The sequence below is a fragment of the Aulostomus chinensis genome, chromosome 4 (assembly GCF_037954235.1).
Source record: "Aulostomus chinensis isolate RoL2024-O1b breed Wild chromosome 4, RoL_Achi_v1.0, whole genome shotgun sequence".
Classification (NCBI taxonomy): domain Eukaryota; kingdom Metazoa; phylum Chordata; class Actinopteri; order Syngnathiformes; family Aulostomidae; genus Aulostomus; species Aulostomus chinensis.
The window spans coordinates 1,861,669-1,868,249 of NC_141323.1; the positions used below are offsets into that span (position 1 = coordinate 1,861,669).

The 6,581-nt window shown below is 45.0% G+C and overlaps 1 pseudogene; it reads right to left on the reverse strand.

The window, feature by feature from the left end:
* Positions 1 to 248: 248 nt before the first annotated feature.
* On the reverse strand, positions 249 to 2,634 carry LOC147262273 (uncharacterized; annotated as a pseudogene).
* Positions 2,635 to 6,581: the final 3,947 nt, after the last annotated feature.

A 6,581-nucleotide genomic window follows, 5' to 3' on the forward strand; every position in this document is an offset into this window, starting at 1 on the left:
AACAAACCGCCCACATAAGTGCGAACAACACATGAACGAACAAGTCCATCTCTGCCTGGAAAGAGCTCAGTTATTCTGCCCATTTTCCATGTCTGTCTGGGCAATTTATCCTCTCCAATCAACACGACATCTCCCACTTTCAACACAGTGGGTACAGGGGTCTTACACTCGTGAGCTGATCTCAGGTCCATCAAGTAATCCTTCCTCCAGCTATTCCAAAAGCTGGTTAACAGTCTCTGCCGGTATTTTCACTGCTGGCCCATTTCCTCTCTGCTCACATTGGTTGCCTGACAGAGTGGAGTCAGAGTCTTTGGTGGTAGGGAGGTTAATCTTTTACCAACCAGGAAGTGTGAGGGTGTCAGTGGCTGGGGCTCTGTAGATTCACTGTCCACTTATGAAAGAGGTCTGGAGTTCAACACAGCCTCCTCTATTTCTGCCAGCATTGTCGTCAGCTCCTCGAAACACAGTGATGCCTTCCCTAGCACCCGCTTTAAACATGCCTTTACAGATCTCACGAGTCTTTCCCAGAAGCCACCCCACCATGCAGCTCGCTCGGCAATGAACTTCCAGGTTATCCCTTTATTAGTGAAGAATTCAGTGAGCTCTGATCCACTGATTGACTTCCACAGTTCCCTCAGATCTTTGTCCGCCCTTTTGAAGGTTTTAGCATTGTCCGAGTAAATAACTTTACACAGTCCTCGCCTTGCAATAAACCTCTTTAAGGCTAATAGAAATCTTTCTGTAGTTAGATCTGTTAGAAGCTCTAAATGCACTGCCCTTGTGACAGCGCATGTGAAAAGAGCTATGTACGCCTTGGTTTGACCACTAGTCTTCTTGACATATAATGGCCCTGCAAAATCTACCCCAGTAATCTCAAATGGTGGAGACTCACTAACTCGGTCTCTGGGCAGGGGAGCCGTCACTTGCTGTGCTGGTTTCACCTTTAGTTTCAAACATATGTAGCAATGTGAAACCATCTTCTTCACTAACTGTCTCCCTTTTAGAACCCAGTATTTCTCTCTCATCTGCACTAAAGTATCTCTAACTCCAGAATGCATAACTGTCTCATGGCAGTACTGAACCAGTAACTCAGAGTACTTGTGTTTTGTAGGTAGCACCCATGGGTGTTGCTCCCTGAAGCTTAGATTGGTGTTCTGTAGCCTGCCCCCTACACAGATAAGGCTGTTTTCATCTAGGAACGGTTTCAAATCCCTAGTTTTTGACACTCTGCTAACATTTCCCAGCTTTCAATGCACTGACTTCTTGACTGAAACTGTACTCTTGTGCCACCCTTACCCAGTACACTTATTCTGCCGTGAGTTCCTGTGCAGTTAGCTCTCCCTGAGTTTTTTGACTAGATCTAGCATTAGTGATGAATCTTTTCATCCTTAGCACTGTTTTCAACCTGCTGTACTTTTCTAAGTCTAACAGTGGGTCAGCTTGTTCAGTGCTGCTAAACTGCACTAGAGTCTGAAATGTAGACCTCAGCTCAGAGTTTATGTCCTGAACATTACAGTCCTCATCTGAACACTCTACCTCACCGGGGATGACAGTGAAGTAGGTCCACTCCACCACAGTTGACTCTGAATGAGTGTTTCAACGCTCTCACCTCGAGTTGGCAAATCTGCAGGATTTGTTTTGCCACAGCAGTGGGACCATGACTCTGGAGCTGTCAGACCTTGTATTTCAGTCACTCTATTTGCCACAAATTGCTTCCACTTTTGTGCTGTGCTGCGTATCCAGTGACAGACAATCATTGAATCTGTCCACATGTTAAGCTGACTGCCTTCCATGTTCAGTGGCTTGAGAAGGTTGTTCCCTGGCCTTGCACTGATCAGTGCACCCATCAGCTCTAAACGTGGCAATGTCCTTTTCTTCAATGGAGCTACCTTTGACTTTGATGCAACAAAGCTTGTCACAACTTCTCCTTCCTTATTTTGTCCTTGCAGATAGGCCACTTCGCTGTACGCCTTCTCACTAGCGTCACAGTAAACATGCAGTTGCATACATGCATCTCGGAATGGCCACCAGGTGGAGCTTCGGCAGCTCTGCACACCACTGGTCCCATTTTTCAGTCAAGTCTGGTGGGAGTTGTTCATCCCAACTGATTCCCCTTTCCCACAATTCTTGGAACAGAAGTTTTACTCTTACGGTGAAGGAAGTTAGGAAGCCTATGGGATCAAAAATACGAGCTGATGTTTGCAGCACACTTCTCTTTGTGTTTTCTTTGCCTTTCAACATTTCCAACAGTCCTTTCAGATCAAACACAAAGTCATCGCTCTCCGGTCTCCATATTAAACCCAACACCTTGAGCACATTTCCACTTTTGTCTGTCTCAGTCGTGTGTACCAGTCCAGTTTCTGTCCACTTGGTTCTCAGTTCCGGTGAGTTAGTCACCCACTTACACAAATCCATTCCAGCATGGGACAGAATTTCCTTTGCTATTGTGGTGACTGAAAGGGCCTCGTTCACATTTGTTGAGCTGGAGATGAAATCATCCACATACAGGGACTCTCTCAGTGCCTCTACTGTCTTGGGCTGCTCTGCTTCATACATCTTGATGTGTTTCTTTATTGTTGCAGCTAAGAGGAACAGGCTGGGTGAAACCCCAAATACCACTCTGTTCATTCTCATGATGCGCAGCTCGTTTCCACAGTCTTTGGTTGGAGGTCCATGTAGCCACAAGAATCTGACAGCGTCTTATCTTTCTCTGCCAGAGCAATCTGTAGAAATGCCTTGGTTATATCTGCAGTGAATGCTATCTGATGCAGTCTGAATTTGATAAGCACATCTAGAAGATTTGGGTTAAGGTTCGGTCCGGTCAATAGGCTGTCATATAGGGATGGGCAGCCCTCCTTGTGTGATGATGCATCAAATACTACTCTTAATTTAGTAGTTACCTTATCTTCTCACATCACAGCATAATGTGGCATGTGATACTTAACAGTCTCTGGTTCCTCTGCTGCTGGAATGTCATTTGGAGCATCCTCACAGATGCCTTGCTTGAGGTTATCCTTTATGACATTGTTGTACCTTGTGTACAAGTTTGCGTCTGCTTTAAGTTTCCTCTTAAGGCTATTGAATCGTTTTCTTGCAACTTGAAAGTTGTCTGGAAGAGCCAACTTATCCTGTCTCCATGGTAACGCAACTAGCGGCCATCTTTGAATGTGGTGGTCTGCTCAAAGTTCTGAAGAGCCTCTGCTTCTTCTGGGGTCTCTGCTGGCTCATTGACAATGCCCAGAGACTCCACCTCCCAGAAGGCATGCAACTGTTTTGAGATTTGGGTTTCCTCACTTAAACTGATGTGCAGGCAAGTGGTGTCTGATACACTGGATGATGAGACCGGCCCTTGCAAGCCCCATCCAAAGCTGCTTTCTATGGCTACAAGAGTTTCTGTTATTCTCTTGCCTGTGACTACTTGCCAGTAAAAATCTGAACCTATTAATACTGACAGTTCTGGATCCTGAGCGCCCTCAACAGGAAGGTCAGCAAGCTGCAGGCTCCTTTTTTTAAACTCTTCTTGGATGGGTAACCCCAGCACCCTGATTACAGCAGTGCACACTTGGGGAGTTTCTACTGCTTCAATCTCAACTTTCAGCTGTGCACTCCACACGTTTCCTAGTGATACCCTCACTATGTTTCGCTTTGCTGTTACAGGTTTAGTAGAGCCAAAGGTGTGGAGTTTCAGTGTTTCTTGTCTCACCACTGATAACTGCAGTGCCTTCACTACGGCTTGGTGAATGAAGCTTCTCTGACTACTCCCATCTAATAGACAGCGCACTAATTTTCTGCCTGCTGGGCCCTCTGTCCATGCTTTGGCTGTCTGCAGCAGTACTGTGTTCTGCACAGTAGCCTTTATGCTTACTGTGCTAGTTACTGAGCCTACTAAAGTGCCTGTGCTGCCTTTATCTATGCTGCAATCTGTACCATCACTGTTTGTGTCTGTCTTCACTTCACTTTGTTCACAAACTGACTGGTGATGCCTGCGACTGCACAAGGTGCATGAAACATTCTTGACTCTACAAAATTTGGCTATGTGTTTTGGGCCTAAGCACACATAACACCGTCCTAGTTTTCTCAACTTGTCTTTACGTACAGCCACTGAGCTGTCTGGACAGTTTTCTGGTGTGTGGCTAGCACTATCGCAATATACACATGTCTGAGGAAAGCTGCTTGCTGTGTGCGATGCAGCTGCTGAGGGTGTATTCCATTTTTTATGTCTGTTTTCACCGAAGGAAGTTGGCTTGGTGAAGGTTCTGTGACTTGGTGGGACTTCTTTCTGCGTGTTTCCTGGTCTGGTGAGCTGAAGCGCCCTCTCTCTGCATTGCACTTCCTTTTCCAGGAAGTGAATGAGATCCTGCACCTTCCATTCACCATTGGAGTCTGATTTGAGTGTGTGGGCTAATGCAATGTCCTCTGGTAATAATTGCATGAATACTGGGCAGAGCAGGCAGCCGTATGTGTCACCATACACTCCTAAGGATTCGAGACTGCGAATCTGTATTTCACTTTCGTCGTACAGACTCCTGAGAGCTGCCACATCTGAAGACTTCTTCACAGGAATGAGGTTCAGCAGTTTGGACATGTCTGCACGAACTACGATGTCCTTCCTTCCAAAGCGGTTCTGGAGCATTTTATATTGCTGCATCATAATTACTATCACTTGTAGTAAGTCCTGCTACAGCTCTCGCTGCTGCTCCGATCAGGTAAGATTTCAAGTAAGTGAATTTCTCTTTCTTGCACAGTGCATCATTTGTGTGTATGGCCATTTCATACTGTGACCAAAATTCTTGCCACTGGCTTATTTCTCCACTGTATTCTTCAATCACTAGCTTGGGGAGTTTAACAGTCTGTTGATTGTGTGATCTGACTGAGAACGTATCACTCCCCCGCGCACTCACAGACTCCCGTGACCGTTCAATAAGTCTTTTAGCACGAGTCTTCCATGTGATGATATGGCCCCGATAGTCCTGCGTGCTAGTAATTTCTGTTTCCAGTTCCTCTGTCGGTGTTTCATCCTCAATGCCTTTGTTCAAGTCAACAAGTTGCTCTTCTTTTGTTGACAACACTGAAAGCATTTCACGGATTTTCTCACAGTCTGGGTGTTCTTCGCTCACCTCCTCCTCCATACGAGTTATCAGCTTAGTTGTAGAAGAGCGGATTGTCCTCCGCTTTCTTTTCATCCACTCCAGAGCTTCCCCCATCTCCGTTGTCAGCATGAGCTATCTTAATTAGCTTCCAACTTCACTGTTCAACAGTCCAAATTTCCCGGGTTTCGGCACCAAAATGTTGTTTAGTTGGAGCTTCTTTCAAGAAGAAAGGCATATAACTTTTCAAACTTAGCTTTATTTAAAGTTGAGCTGTTTCATATGACTTAACAGGAGAGTAAACAGTAGACTCCGTGTCGACATCTTGCAAGTTGATTCACTTCTTTTTCCGGCTTTTTACTTCTGGTCAAAATAAAGCATTTCCAAATAAAAGTTGTTCAACACAAAGCACACCAGAAATGAAATCTCTGGTTAAACACAACCATTTCTTGTTCCTCGTGAAATGTACATATTGCAAATAGCAACATTGTTAACTGTAAATACTTTGCCCCTTTTAATTGACCATGAATTTACTTATTTAACTTAACATTTCTTAACATCCCCAAAGAATGATGTTTCCACCGCCATGCTTCACGGCTGGGATGGTGTTCTTGGGGTTGTACTCATCCTTCTTCTTCCTCCAAACACGACGAGTGGAGTTTAAACCAAAAAGCTCTATTTTTGTCTCATCAGACCACATGACCTTCTCCCATTCCTCCTCTGGATCTTCCAGATGGTCATTGGCAAACTTCAGACGGGCCTTGACATGCGCTGGCTTGAGCAGGGGGACCTTGCGTGTACTGCAGGATTTTAATCCATGACGGCGTAGTGTGTTACTGATGGTTTTCTTTGAGACTGTGGTCCAAGCTCTCTTCAGGTCATTGACCAGGTCCTGCCGTGTAGTTCTGGGCTCATTCCTCACCTTCCCCATGATCATTGATGCCCCACGAGGTGAGATCTTGCATGGCGCCCCAGACCGAGGGAGCTTGACCGTCGTCTTGAACTTCTTCCATTTTCTAATAATTGCATCAACCGTTGTTGCCTTCTCACCAGGCTGCTTGCCTATTGTCCTGTAGCCCATCCCAGCCTTGTGCAGGTCTACATCCCTGGTGTCCTTACACAGCTCTCTGGTCTTGGGCATTGTGGAGAGGTTGGAGTCTGATTGATTGAGTGTGTGGACAGGTGTCTTTTATACAGGTAACGAGTTCAAACAGGTGCAGTTAATACAGGTAATGAGTGGAGAACAGGAGCGTTTCTTAAAGAAGAACTAACAGGTCTATGAGAGCCAAAATAATTCTTACTGGTTGATAGATGATCAAATACTTGTGTCATGCAATAAAATGGAAATTAATTATTTAAAAATAATCGACTGTGATTTTCTGGATTTTTGTTTTAGATTCCGTCACTCAAAGTTGAAGAGTACCTATGATAAAAATTATAGACCTCTACATGCTTTGTAAGTGGGAAAACCTGAAAAATCAGCAGTGTATCAAA